The sequence below is a fragment of the Lepidochelys kempii genome, chromosome 11 (assembly GCF_965140265.1).
Source record: "Lepidochelys kempii isolate rLepKem1 chromosome 11, rLepKem1.hap2, whole genome shotgun sequence".
Classification (NCBI taxonomy): domain Eukaryota; kingdom Metazoa; phylum Chordata; order Testudines; family Cheloniidae; genus Lepidochelys; species Lepidochelys kempii.
Window position 1 is genome coordinate 71,564,070 of NC_133266.1, and position 13,114 is coordinate 71,577,183.

General features: G+C 43.6%; 1 protein-coding gene across 1 annotated transcript in view; it reads left to right on the plus strand.

Annotated features, from left to right (window-relative positions):
- The window catches only part of TRPM8 (transient receptor potential cation channel subfamily M member 8), a 217,602-nt gene that overhangs the window by 79,286 nt on the left and 125,202 nt on the right, over positions 1–13,114 (plus strand). The window contains exon 2 of the mRNA XM_073304777.1: positions 10,157–10,313. The gene's annotated coding sequence lies outside the window, so the exon portion shown is untranslated. The remainder of the gene's footprint in view (positions 1–10,156; positions 10,314–13,114) is intronic.

Sequence of the window (13,114 nt, forward strand, 5' to 3'; positions counted from 1 at the left end):
CTCTCATATGATACAGGTGTAACTTTCTGTAGACCAGGCCCATCTCTGGTAGCTAGGAATTAAGGATCATTCTTTGCCCTGTTCTCACATGTGCCACATCTGTATTGCAAGGGTCAGACCCTGGACTCTAGCAAGAGAGTCCTGAAATACACAATAATTAGTGCTGGTCGCAGGCTTCCACTTGGATAATTTTGTTTATGAAAAATGTGTTTTGCTCCCAAAATGGGGGGAAAAGTTTTGAAAATGGAAGCAGTTGGAAGCCTGGGCTCTCATCCAAAACGTGAGCACAGCAGGGGACCCCCGCTCATTGCTCTTGACAAGATTGACTAAGCACCTTAGCTCCGTGAAAATTCTCCTTGCCAGTCTTTTCCTTGGAAAATGTCACCGTGGAGACATGTATACTGTATTGAGTCTGCAAAAGAGGCTCTGATGGGGGTCCCTAGCAATTAGGTAATGCACATTTTCTACAGAATCTTCTAAAAAAAATTGTGTAAAATATAATGGGCCAAATTTTAATCTCTTGCTATTTTTATAGCAGTGTAAAAATGGTGGGGTGGGATAGTGTATACAGCCTGGCCTGGTCTGACCTGGCAGGGAAACAGTTTCCTTCCTTTTCCCTGGGGAGGGCCACAGCTGCCTTCATTGCTGCAGAGGCACTCTGGCAGGGGAGGAGACTGCTAAGGAGAGAAGGACCACTTCTACCACCCGCTCACTCTCTATGTGAGCTCCTGCTGGCGGGGAAATGATGTATGTACAGCTGGGGTGGAGGACAAACTCCAGAGAAACTTCAGGGGGTGGAGAATGGGGAGCATCCTGGAGATTTGCATTTCTGTTTCCTTTGGGAAGTTGGCAGAGAGAGTCAATGTTCCCTCTAATTTTTTCCATCCATGTGCGGGATACATTTTTTTACGTGCACCAAGGTATGTGCGGATATGCGCTGCCAGTGGAAACAAAAAACCTAGATATGATATATATTTTTTAAAAGTTACCATAGGGATAATTACTCCAGCCAGGACAAGTTAGGCATTTTAGAACTCACTACTCAAAGAATTAAATTTCAGTGTAAGAGAAATAAAAATTATGAAATGCACAGACCAGTCAAAACACTAAAATAACACACGTTGAAAGAATAAAATTACAGAGAATACATGTGCATTGCAGGAAGTACCAAGAAGTAACAACAACAATAATACAAATATGTGTTGGTAGGTGAGTGTGAAAGAGACAGTCTGTGTGTGACCCAGAGACTGTGTATGTGTGTGTGGCACAGACAGTGTGTGTGCTGGCTGCTGGGAAAGTTTCTGAGACACCGTGCCCTGTCTCTTTAAGGCGCTCACTGAAATCTGTCCTTAGCCCTGTCTCCCCTCCCCTTCTCTGTGGAGATGGGGTACGTGGGCAGGGGAGAGGGACAGACAGACTGTGTGAGCTGGCTGCTGGGGAAGTCTCAGAAACCATGCGCTGTCTCGTTAAGAAAGGCACTCACTCACCATTCAGACCTCAGACTGCAACAGCTCCCAGTCCTCCTGAGCCAGGCTGTCCCCTCTCCCCTGCTCTGCAGAGATGGGGTACAAGGGCAGGGGAAGGTGGACACCATGACATCAGGCCCCCTCCCAACTCTGCACAGCCAGCAGGAGAGTCCCGGGAGCAGCTGCAGGACAGAGCAACATGGCTGCAAAGCAGCCGGGGGAGGAGCAGCTGAACACACACTGCTGGATGTTCCTGGCTCTGCTAATCAACTGGGCTAATCAACTTGAATCTCTCCTGGGTGGCCGCCCAACCGCACAGCTTATAGGGAACACCATCTCGGACTTTGGGTGGAAAAATTCTTGTTTTTCTTTAAAGGAAGAGGGCCCTTTTTAGTTCCCTGTTGTACTATTTGTTTTATTGTATCATCGAAAGGCCTTATTGAGCTAGGCCGTGTGCACTCACATGTTGAAACTGTTTCTTTCCTGAAGAATTTACCTTCTAAACTTAAGACCAAGGGTGGGAGAGAGGCATAGAGAGATGGACGGCTTGCTCAAGATGCCACAGCAGACTAGTGGTGGACCTGGGAACAGAACGCAGCTCTCTTAAGTCAGGGGCTCCAGTGTCCTATCCAGTAGAAAATTCTCTGTAATGAAACTGAGCCCACCCATGTCTATATGTCTATAGTGTTTGTCATCACTAGTCAATGTGTGAGCCTGCTTGGTGCACTGAGAGGAAAATATTTTTGGTCCTGAAATCTTGGTGATGCATCTTCTCCCAGCTTGTGCGTACAGCATCTTGGTGAAAAGGAACGAATCAAGATTTGACCCCGCATCTTCAATGGAAAGAGTATAAAACATTATGTTATAAAATTAGTTTGGCTTTGCACTGAACACTAGCAGACATTTCTCCTTCTCAGAAGACCTCTGCATAATTTACCGCAAGGTGTTACTGCAGCAGGTAATCTGATCAGTATAGGTCAAGAGCTGGTGTATTGGAGGTGTTTCTGGTCAGGTGTGAGGGGTGTTGGAAAAGCTTCTGTCTGGCCTAATGTACTATAATGACTGCACATTAAAAAGTTCCTTCCATTTTTCAAAAAGATTGCCACTGCTGTCTGCATTCCCCATTTGAAGCACAGGGAATCTCTCAAAGATGGTAGTACCTTTCAAAATGGTTGAACTGTTTTAACCACGACTGCGCCATCATCTGTAGCGAATGCCCATTATCACAGTGGCTGATTTTAAGCTTGTAGTGAGATGGAGCTTGCTATCACTCCTTACTTTAATGTCTACCAAAGTCCCTCACTCACAAATCCCCCAGCCAAACTCCTTAATGATCTTTTCAAAAGCAAAGCATTTAATTGAGTGGATCAGAGTGATCAAGTGCATATTTTACTTTAGACCACTTACCTTTCAATGTATGTCAATCATCTACTTTCATAAAGTAAAAACTGTAAACTGCCCCTTTAAAGAACATACTGAAGTGTAGCTTAGTGTTTTGGGGCACAAAGGCTTTGACAGCAGCGCTGGATTAATAATTAATATAAATTAATGCCCAATGAAAGAAACAGCTCTGCTAATTTATAATTACTGGAAGCTTCCTCATATATTTTTCATAAGTGTCTTTTCCTTGTAGGATTTTTTAAAAAGAATCATAGAATCATAGAATATCAGGGTTGGAAGGGACCTCAGGAGGTCATCTAGTCCAACCCCCTGCTCGAAGCAGGACCCATCCCCAATTAAATCATCCCAGCCAGGGCTTTGTCAAGCCTGACCTTAAAAACTTCTAAGGAAGGAGATTCTACCACCTCCCTAGGTAACGCAGTCCAGTGTTTCACCACCCTCCTAGTGAAAAAGTTTTTCCTAATATCCAACCTAAACCTCCCCCACTGCAACTTGAGACCATTACTCCTTGTCCTGTCCTCTTCTACCACTGAGAATAGTCTAGAATCATCCTCTTTGGAACCACCTCTCAGGTAGTTGAAAGCAGCTATCAAATCCCCCCTCATTCTTCTCTTCTGTAGACTAAACAATCCCAGTTCCCTCAGCCGCTCCTCATAAGTCATGTGTTCCAGACCCCTTATCATTTTTGTTGCCCTTCGCTGGACTCTCTCCAATTTATCCACATCCTTCTTGTAGTGTGGGGCCCAAAACTGGACACAGTACTCCAGATGAGTATGTGGATAAATTGGAGAGAGTCCAGCGAAGGGCAACAAAAATGATTAGGGGACTGGAACACATGAGTTATGAGGAGAGGCTGAGGGAGCTGGGATTGTTTAGCCTGCAGAAGAGAAGAATGAGGGGGGATTTGATAGCTGCTTTCAACTACCTGAAAGGGGGTTCCAAAGAGGATGGCTCTAGACTGTTCTCAATGGTAGCAGATGACAGAACGAGGAGTAATGGTCTCAAGTTGCAGTGGGGGAGGTTTAGATTGGATATTAGGAAAAACTTTTTCACTAAGAGGGTGGTGAAACACTGGAATGCGTTACCTAGGGAGGTGGTAGAATCTCCTTCCTTAGAGGTTTTTAAGGTCAGGCTTGACAAAGCCCTGGCTGGGATGATTTAACTGGGAATTGGTCCTGCTTTGAGCAGGGGGTTGGACTAGATGACCTTCTGGGGTCCCTTCCAACCCTGATATTCTATGATTCTATGATTCTATGAGGCCTCACCAATGTCAAATAGAGGGGGACGATCATGTCCCTTGATCTGCTCGCTGTGCCCCTACTTATACATCCCAAAATGTCATTGGCCTTCTTGGCAACAAGGGCACACTGCTGACTCATATCCAGCTTCTCGTCCACTGTCACCCCTAGGTCCTTTTCCGCAGAACTGCTGCCTAGCCATTCGGTCCCTAGTCTGCAGCTGTGCATTGGGTTCTTCCATCCTAAGTGGAGGACCCTGCACTTATCCTTATTGAACCTCATCAGATTTCTTTTGGCCCAATCCTCCAATTTGTCTAGGTCCCTCTGTATCCTATCCCTGCCCTCCAGCGTATCTACCACTCCTCCCAGTTTAGTATCATCCTCAAATTTGCGGATGATATATATTCAGTAGTATATAGTATATATTCAGAAGTATATTCATTGTTTTTGTTTTCAGCAGTGGATTTCTGTAGATATTGACTGAAATACCATATTGATCCTTACCACCAGATCTCCCTGTTTGGTGGATTTTATGCCTTTTGAATGTTTCTCTTCCTTCCTCCCTCTCAGTTGTTACATTACAGATGGTCAGGCCTGTTCAGGTTGCCTGACACGTCTTATTACAAGATTGTGTTTTCAGTTGCGTATGACTTTGCCAAACTTCACCCATGCAGGGTGAAACGCCGTGCCAGGTGTCTGCCTCAAGTTGAATTTTTTTGGAAAGTTTCCATCAGAATGCGTTTTTGCCATTTGAGAATGAGGTTAGAGAGAAATACACTGACTAGCCATGTGTGTGTTTTTGGTTTTTGTTTTTGTTTTTTGTAGCTCTTGGGAGATTGACTGTTTTGTCATTTCCAAACTTTTGATCACTTGATATTGCAACCATAATGTTGTCTTAACATAGCAAGGTTTTCGTGTGTGTGCGTCTTTGTGTGTGTATGTGTGTAATATTAAATTAGTTTGGTACATACTGGAGAGCAAATGGTTAAAATAAAACTTAGCTGCTCTTCACTTTTAGTTGTTGGATATCAGAACTATGATGGAGTGCTAGAGTTCCAGGAGAGCTGGTAGTGAGCACTTACGCAAAATGCCAGTTTTGATTATTGATGCAAGAGTCCTTAAAAATAAGGGATTGGAAATGACTGCAACAGCTTGGGCTTCTTGGATGTGTCAGGCACTGCAATGAGAGAGGAGCCGATAGGCAGAATTGGAGTGCGAGTCAGGACCTATTTGAATGCAGGCTGTTGCTGAACACTTTCTTTGCCACTTCCCATGGGTACTGAGGCTCACACCCTGAAAGGAGAATCCACCCCTCATAACTATTTATTTTCTGTTACAGCAATGCAGCAATAGGGCACAGCGCTTCTGTGACTACTGCCAATAATTGCCAGTTTCCAGGACTTGCACTATAGATTCAAGGCACAGCAAGGGTTAATACTTTGCACTTCCAGTTTCGCCTTCCATCTGAGATTCCAAAGCACTCTGCAGTCATTAACTTTTCACAACCGCCCTGTGAAAGAGAGGGAAGGATTACTACTGCTAGTTTACACATGGGAAAAGAGGCACAGGAAGGCACTTGACTCATGATCCAAGGAGCCAGTGGCAGAGTCCAGATTAGAACAATGGTTCCTGACACCTAGTGCTTTGCTTCAGATGCTGGTCTTTGCTTCTTCTCTGCACTGCTAATTTCTGCTAGTTAAGATTTTGCATCTCCATGTATTAATATTGGCCCAGTATTAAATGCACCTAACCAGGCATGATGCAAAGGACTCAAGATGCACAATATATATTAGAATTCATTGTTCAACTGTTCTCTGGTATTCCCTTTTTAACATACTGTGTCTCTTTCTCACTAATGTGTTGAGTGGGTGCTGTTCTTGAGGGCAGTGCCAACAGCATAGAAGGGACCTAATGATTTAATTGGGGATTGGTCCTGCTTTGAGCAGGGGGTTGGACTAGATGACCTCCTGTGGTCCCTTCCAACTCTGATATTCTATGATTCTATGACCTCAGGAGGTCATCTAGTCCAACCCCCTGCTCAAAGCAGGACCAATGCCCAATTTTTGCCCCAAATCCCTAAATGGCCCCCCCAAGGATTGAACTCACAACCCTGGGTTTAGCAGGCCAATGCTCAAACCACTGAGCTATCCCTCCCCCCATGAGCTGTTGTCTCCTTCCCTAATTTCCTGCTTTGGAATAGTCTAAAGCTGTTTAGCATCTGTGACAGAGAGTGTGTATCTGGAAGGGAGCCACTAATTAGACATCAGAAACGACAACAGAATACAGAAGACAGTAATGACTGAAATAAACCAAAACTCTGACCATTCCCAGGTCTGAAAGTTAGAATGAATTCTGATCAGGACTGTGAATAGTGGAAACACTTTGGACAGACATGGAAAGACAGGTAAGTCACCTCTCCCACCCTCATGCCCTTGTCAAGAGACTTATACGGGTTATACCCAGCTGTGATTTGAGACAGAGTTGCTATTGGCTGGGGAACAGCCCTCTTTCTTTTGGTTCTGTTTCTGCTGGTGACCTCATGAGTTGAGTGAAGCTACCACAGCACATGATGCTGGAATGCTGGTCTTGTATGTCTGGCACTCCATGAGGAGAGTACCAGGAGTGATTACAGCATGTAAGACAAGGCACAAGAGTCTCCTGTTTTTGTTCGGTTGATTCAGAGAAACCGAATGCTGAGAAGCAATTTGTATAAAAGAACAAAGCCAGTCTGCATGTTCCTACTACTAATGATGATCAATGCAGACTGAGGAAACATGCTGTCATTCCCTTCTCTCTAAACAGAGGATTGAATGCAAAGGAATATTTATATAGGACTGTCTCCATTTATTTCAATTGGCTTTGGATACACCCTCCCCATCACTGACTTCAGTGTAGCACAATAGGGTCCTAGTCTGTGACTAGGGCTCCTTGGTTCAGTGAAAGAGATTCTGATTATTTTCATAGGGAAAGGGAATGCACTAACATGGATTAGACAAACATGGCTTTCATAGAATATCACAGGGTTGGAAGGGACCTCAGGAGGTCATCTAATCCAACTCCCTGCTCAAAGCAGGACCAATCCCTAATTTTTGCCCCAGATCCCTAAATGGCCCCCTCAAGGATTGAATTTACAACCCTGGGTTTAGCAGGCCAATGCTCAAACCACTGAGCTATCTCTCCCCCCAACCATTAAATTCCTCCAGTGGTGTTGTGTTGGGATGATGACAGAGGGTATGCTTTCCATTTTCCTCTTGAAAGAACGGAGAAGACAACTGAAGAAAAAAGAAGTAATACAGGTAATAATCTGCCTCAAACAGTTAAGGAGAAATTGTGCAGTTGATCAGGAGTCTGATATTAATGATGCTGCCTCATAGTAATATTGCTCTTAGCTAAAGCAGATACAAGTACTGCTGCATAGCTGTTTCCTTTTTATTAAATGAATTTTCATCTGTGGAAGCCCATTAGAAAACACTTTTTCTTGTTTCTAAAAAATAATTTTTGTTCTTTGTGTTTTATGCTATCCTGTTTCAATTTGAGCTCATCATGCTAAAAACCCTCAATAAAATACAGACATTAATTCTATATGGAAGACAATGTTCTGTACCATGTGTCACTGATAAAGGGTTTAGATTAATATACTATATCAGAATGATGTTATAGTGAAGAGGTTATGTTAGCTACTTACCAGACACTGGCTGTTGTAGTAAGGTCCTTATTGTAAATTCTGCTTTAAAAGTATTAATTTGAGGCTAGTTTCTGATGTTTGCACCATATATACCAGCCTGACTCTCACTTAACGTCAGTGGAATTAATGTAGCATAGGTGAGATGAGTTAGGGTAAGTGTGTAACATCCGTTGTCTGATTTAGTCATGTTCTTTGATAAAAAGCATACACTGCTAAGCCTGTAGGGAGTTCTCTCTGTTACTGTGCAACTTAAATGGGAAGGGCTTCTTGTTTCTGCTGAGCATCAATTTGATTGTTTTAGCAATTGGATTCTGATCTCTCTCACACCAGTATAAATCAGGAGTAATTCCATTGCAGTCGGAGCAAACCTAAGGTTATGATCTCACACTAGTGAAGCCACGGAAGCTGGATCAAGCCTTAAAGCCAAGATTTTAAGAGGTGACTAGTGATTTTGGGCCTCAACTTGAGACACCTTAAAGGCGCTTGAATTTCAAAGGGAGACTCAGCATCTTCTGAAAAGTGGTGATATCTTAAAAGGTGTCTGACTGAGGTATACAGAAGCATTGGTCACTTCTGCAAATGTTGCCCTAAATGTTTAATATGCTACACAGAAAGTTACACTGATTATTTTTAGTAGATTTTATTTCCTTCATTTTTTTGTTCCCTATTTTTTGAAAAACAAACAAGCCTCAAAACCACCTTCATGTAGCATTCTGTTCTTGTCACCCATTAATATTTCACAGCAAAACTTGACCACAGGGCATTCTGGGCTAACATGCAAATTATAGAACGCACTCATCCACTAAGCTCCGAGTCATTATTCCTGTTCATAGTCTTGCAATTAGGACTGTACATTGTTAAAATGGATTTAAAATACCTGTGAAACAAACAGCAAGATAGAAAGTAAGGGACAGTAGGGACCAATCTCTTCCTTTTTGAAGTCCAGTTTGGAAGCACTGTACAAGCCGTCATAATTTCCTAATTGTAAAAATGCATTTCCCTTCATGGAATTGCTTTTTTCGTGTTCAGTGAAATCTGCCTTGAAGAGCAGACCAGCAAAATGGGCCAGTGTGACAACCTAAGAGACGAGAACAACATGACTGCTTAGTAGATTTTAACTTTATTGATTTTCACTTTTTTATTGAGATAACAGACCTGTGTAATTATCTGAATATTCATCTCTCATTTGATCTATACCACCTTGAACGTGTTATGAACTGTAGAGTTGATAGAGTACTGTACTGATCTGTAACTTAAAAGACAAATGGCTAAAAATTAGTAAAATCACGACAAGTCACAAACAATATATATATGAAGCCAGGTTGAGGCTAGAGGTTGCACAGGTCATCCAAAACCAAAAGAGATAATATAATAATCAGAGCAAGTTACCAAACACATTAGTTGTTCAAATGTCATAAACATATCAACAAAATGCCTTTTTGGTAGAGAAATGTGTTTGTTTGCTCTCTTAGCCCCTCAAAACATTAATGAATTTCTTGGTGCAAGTAATATTCTCATGTAGGGATGGGAGTTGAGGCACAGAGACTGTGTCTTGCCCAAAATCAGAGAGATTGTGGCAGAGCTGGGAATTTAATCCAATCTGATGCCTTAACCACAATACCAGTCTTCATTTCGTGTGGTATGTGTAGTCCAGCTGTGAATGGTGTAAAACCAGTCCTTGTTGTAGGAGATGTTTATAGGGAAGCTCTTTTTCTATGGAGAGAACTTTCATAGAATCATAAAATATCAGGGTTGGAAGGGACCTCAGGAGGTCATCTAGTCCAACCCCCTGCTCAAAGCAGGACCAATCCCCAACTAAATAATCCCAACCAGGGCTTTGTCAAGCCTGACCTTGAAAACCTCCCTAGGTAACCCATTCCAGTGCTTCACCACCCTCCTAGTGAAAATGTTTTTCCTAACATCCAACCTAAACCTCCCGCACTGAAACTTGAGACCATGACTCCTCGTTCTGTCATCTGCTACCACTGAGAACAGTCTAGATCCATCCTCTTTGGAACCCCCTTTCAGGTAGTTGAAAGAAGCTATCAAATCCCCCCTCATTCTTCTCTTCTGCAAACTAAACAATCCCAGTTCCCTCAGCCTCTCCTCACAAGTCATGTGCTCCAGCCCCCTAATCATTTTTGTTGCCCTCCACTGGACGTTTTCCAATTTTTCCACATCCTTCTTGTAGTGTGGGGCCCAAAACTGGACACAGTACTCCAGATGAGGCCTCACCAATGTCGAATAGAGGGGAATGATCATGTTTCTCTTAGCCATCTTTCCAATGCAGAGCATTGCTACTGAACAGAGAGAAGTCAACTGTAGTCCATGAATATAATCATCTCACCAGTTCCTTTTCTTTACAGTTAATTACTTTCAGCACCTAACCTTTATTGGGAAGCTCAACTGGTTCATAGAACATCAAACCATGCCGGCTTTCTGTTAGAAGAAACAATTTTAATTTTGGACGCTTTCTCCAAGGATACATTAAGGAACTCAGCTGACTACAATCTCTACCTTAAGGTAATAACATCCTCTCTGAGGAAACTTGTCTGCTCTTGGTCACCTGGGGTATGGTTTTGCCACAGCAGCCTTTATAAGGTCATAGTAAAACAGTGACCAGAAAGACTCTGAATAAGACTTTGGGACAGTTCCTTTTGGGTAAAGGTTATAAAGGTTGGTTGGGTCAGCAGGTTATCTCAAGTGCCTATATACAAATGCACAAAGCCTTGGAAACAAGCAGGGAGAACTGGAGGTCCTGGTGAAAGCAAGGAATTATGACGTGATTGGAATAACAGAGACTTGGTGGGATAACTCACATGACTAGAGTACTGTCATGGATGGTTATAAACTGTTCAAGAAGGACAGGCAGGGCAGAAAAGGTGGGGGAGTAGCACTGTATGTAAGGGAGCAGTATGACTGCTCAGAGCTCCGGTATGAAACTGCAGTAAAACCTGAGTGTCTCCGGATTAAGTTTAGAAGTGTGAGCAACAAGAGTGATGTAGTGGTGGGAGTCTGCTATAGGCCACCGGACCAGGGGGATGAGATGGATGAGGCTTTCTTCCGGCAACTCGCAGAAGCTACTAGATCGCACGCCCTGGTTCTCATGGGTGACTTTAATCATCCTGATGTCTGCTGGGAGAGCACTACAGTGGTGCACAGACAATCCAGGAAGTTTTTGGAAAATGTAGGGGACAATTTCCTGGCGCAAGTGCTGGAGGAGCCAACTAGGGGGAGAGCTTTTCTTGACCTGCTGCTCACAAACCGGGAAGAATTAGTAGGGGAAGCAAAAGTGGATGGGAATCTGGGGGGCAGTGACCATGAGTTGGTCGAGTTCAGGATCCTGACACGGGGAGGAAAGATAAGCAGCAGAATATGGACCCTGGACTTCAGGAAAGCAGACTTCGACTCCCTCAGGGAACTGATGGGTAGGATCCCCTGGGGGAATAACATGAGGGGGAAAGGAGTCCAGGAGAGCTGGCTGTATTTCAAAGAATCCCTATTGAGGTTACAGGGACAAACCATCCCGATGTGTCAAAAGAATAGTAAATATGGCAGGCAACCAGCTTGGCTTAACAGTGAAATCCTTGCGGATCTTAAACATAAAAAAGAAGCTTACAAGAAGTGGAAGATTGGACAAATGACCAGGGAAGAGTATAAAAAAGTTGCTCGGGCATGTAGGAATGAAATCAGGAGGGCCAAATCGCACCTGGAGCTGCAGCTAGCAAGAGATGTTAAGAGTAACAAGAAGGGTTTCTTCAGGTATGTTGGCAACAAGAAGAAAGCCAAGGAAAGTGTGGGCCCCTTACTGAATGAGGGAGGCAACCTAGTGACAGAGGATGTGGAAAAAGCTAATGTACTCAATGCTTTTTTTGCCTCTGTCTTCACGAACAAGGTCAGCTCCCAGACTGCTGCGCTGGGCAACACAGCATGGGGGGTAGGTGGCCAGCCCTCTGTGGAGAAAGAAGTGGTTAGGGACTTTTTAGAAAAGCTGGACGTGCACAAGTCCATGGGGCCGGATGCGTTGCATCCGAGAATGCTAAAGGAGTTGGCGGCTGTGATTGCAGAGCCATTGGCCATTATCTTTGAAAACTCATGACTGGAGAGGTGCAGGGTGCAGGCCCAATCTCTACCATCTGAAAACTTCCTGTAGCCTGGGCTTAACGGCTACAATACTGTTGTGGCCTCACCAAGCAGTGATAACCACAGCAAGGCTCCCGTAAAGTGGTGTGGTAAATTACCATGGTAACAAGGCATCCTCTTGAGGTGCTATTAACAATTCCAAGATTTGATCATCTCACAGCACTATGTTGTTGTTTCAGAGTAGCAGCCATGTTAGTCTGTATTCACAAAAAGAAAAGGAGTACTTGTGGCACCTTAGAGACTAACCAATTTATTTGAGCATAAGCTTTCATGAGCTACAGCTCACTTCATCGGATGCGTTCAGATGTCCGATGAAGTGAGCAGTAGCTCACGAAAGCTTATGCTCAAATAAATTTGTTAGTCTCTAAGGTGCCACAAGTACTCTTTTTCTTTTTTCAAATCAAATCATAATTTGTTCGTACATCTGTATGTATTTATCAATTAAATAAAAAAGAATATACAAAATGTATTTTGTAGCATTTTGGAATTCTTGGTTAAGGCTGTTGTCTCATTTTCCTGGGCTGATGAGCCATCTGGTGTGGATGCGGGCTTTAATTGTCTTATCCATACCTTTGTACCCTCAGGTTAGATATTTCAATGTGCTCTGCATTAAACTCCAGCCTACATTTATTTTGAACCACTGAAGTTGGTGCAGAATGCAACAGCAATTGTCTTGCTGGATGCAATGGAACCTGTAGTCCATGACATGCACTCCCCTTGGTCTCCAGAAGGCATTACAGTGGTTGTTTTTGTCCTGACGATATATATGGATGGCTGCCTCTCTACTTTTGCCATATACTCCTTCAATTGTAGTCGATGGAGACTCTTGAGCTGGGATCTCCTTGCCCCCTAACTTACATGCGCTCCAAGGGTACCTCTACACTGGAGCTGGAGGTGTCATTGCCAGCTTGGATAGACCCACAGGTGCTAGCTTTGATCGAGCCAGTGCGCTAAAAATAGGAATGTCATCACAGCAAAATGGGCAGCAGGACAGATTAGCCACCCCAGATAGAATCTCTTCTGAAGCCCCAACATATGTACTCAGGGTGCTTAGCCCATCCTGCTGCCCATGCAGCCATGGCTATGCTGCTATTCTTGGCATGCTACTTTGGTCAAAACTAGCATGTATGTGTCTGTCTGAGCTGAAAATCATACTTCCAGCTCCAGTGTAGGCAGAGACA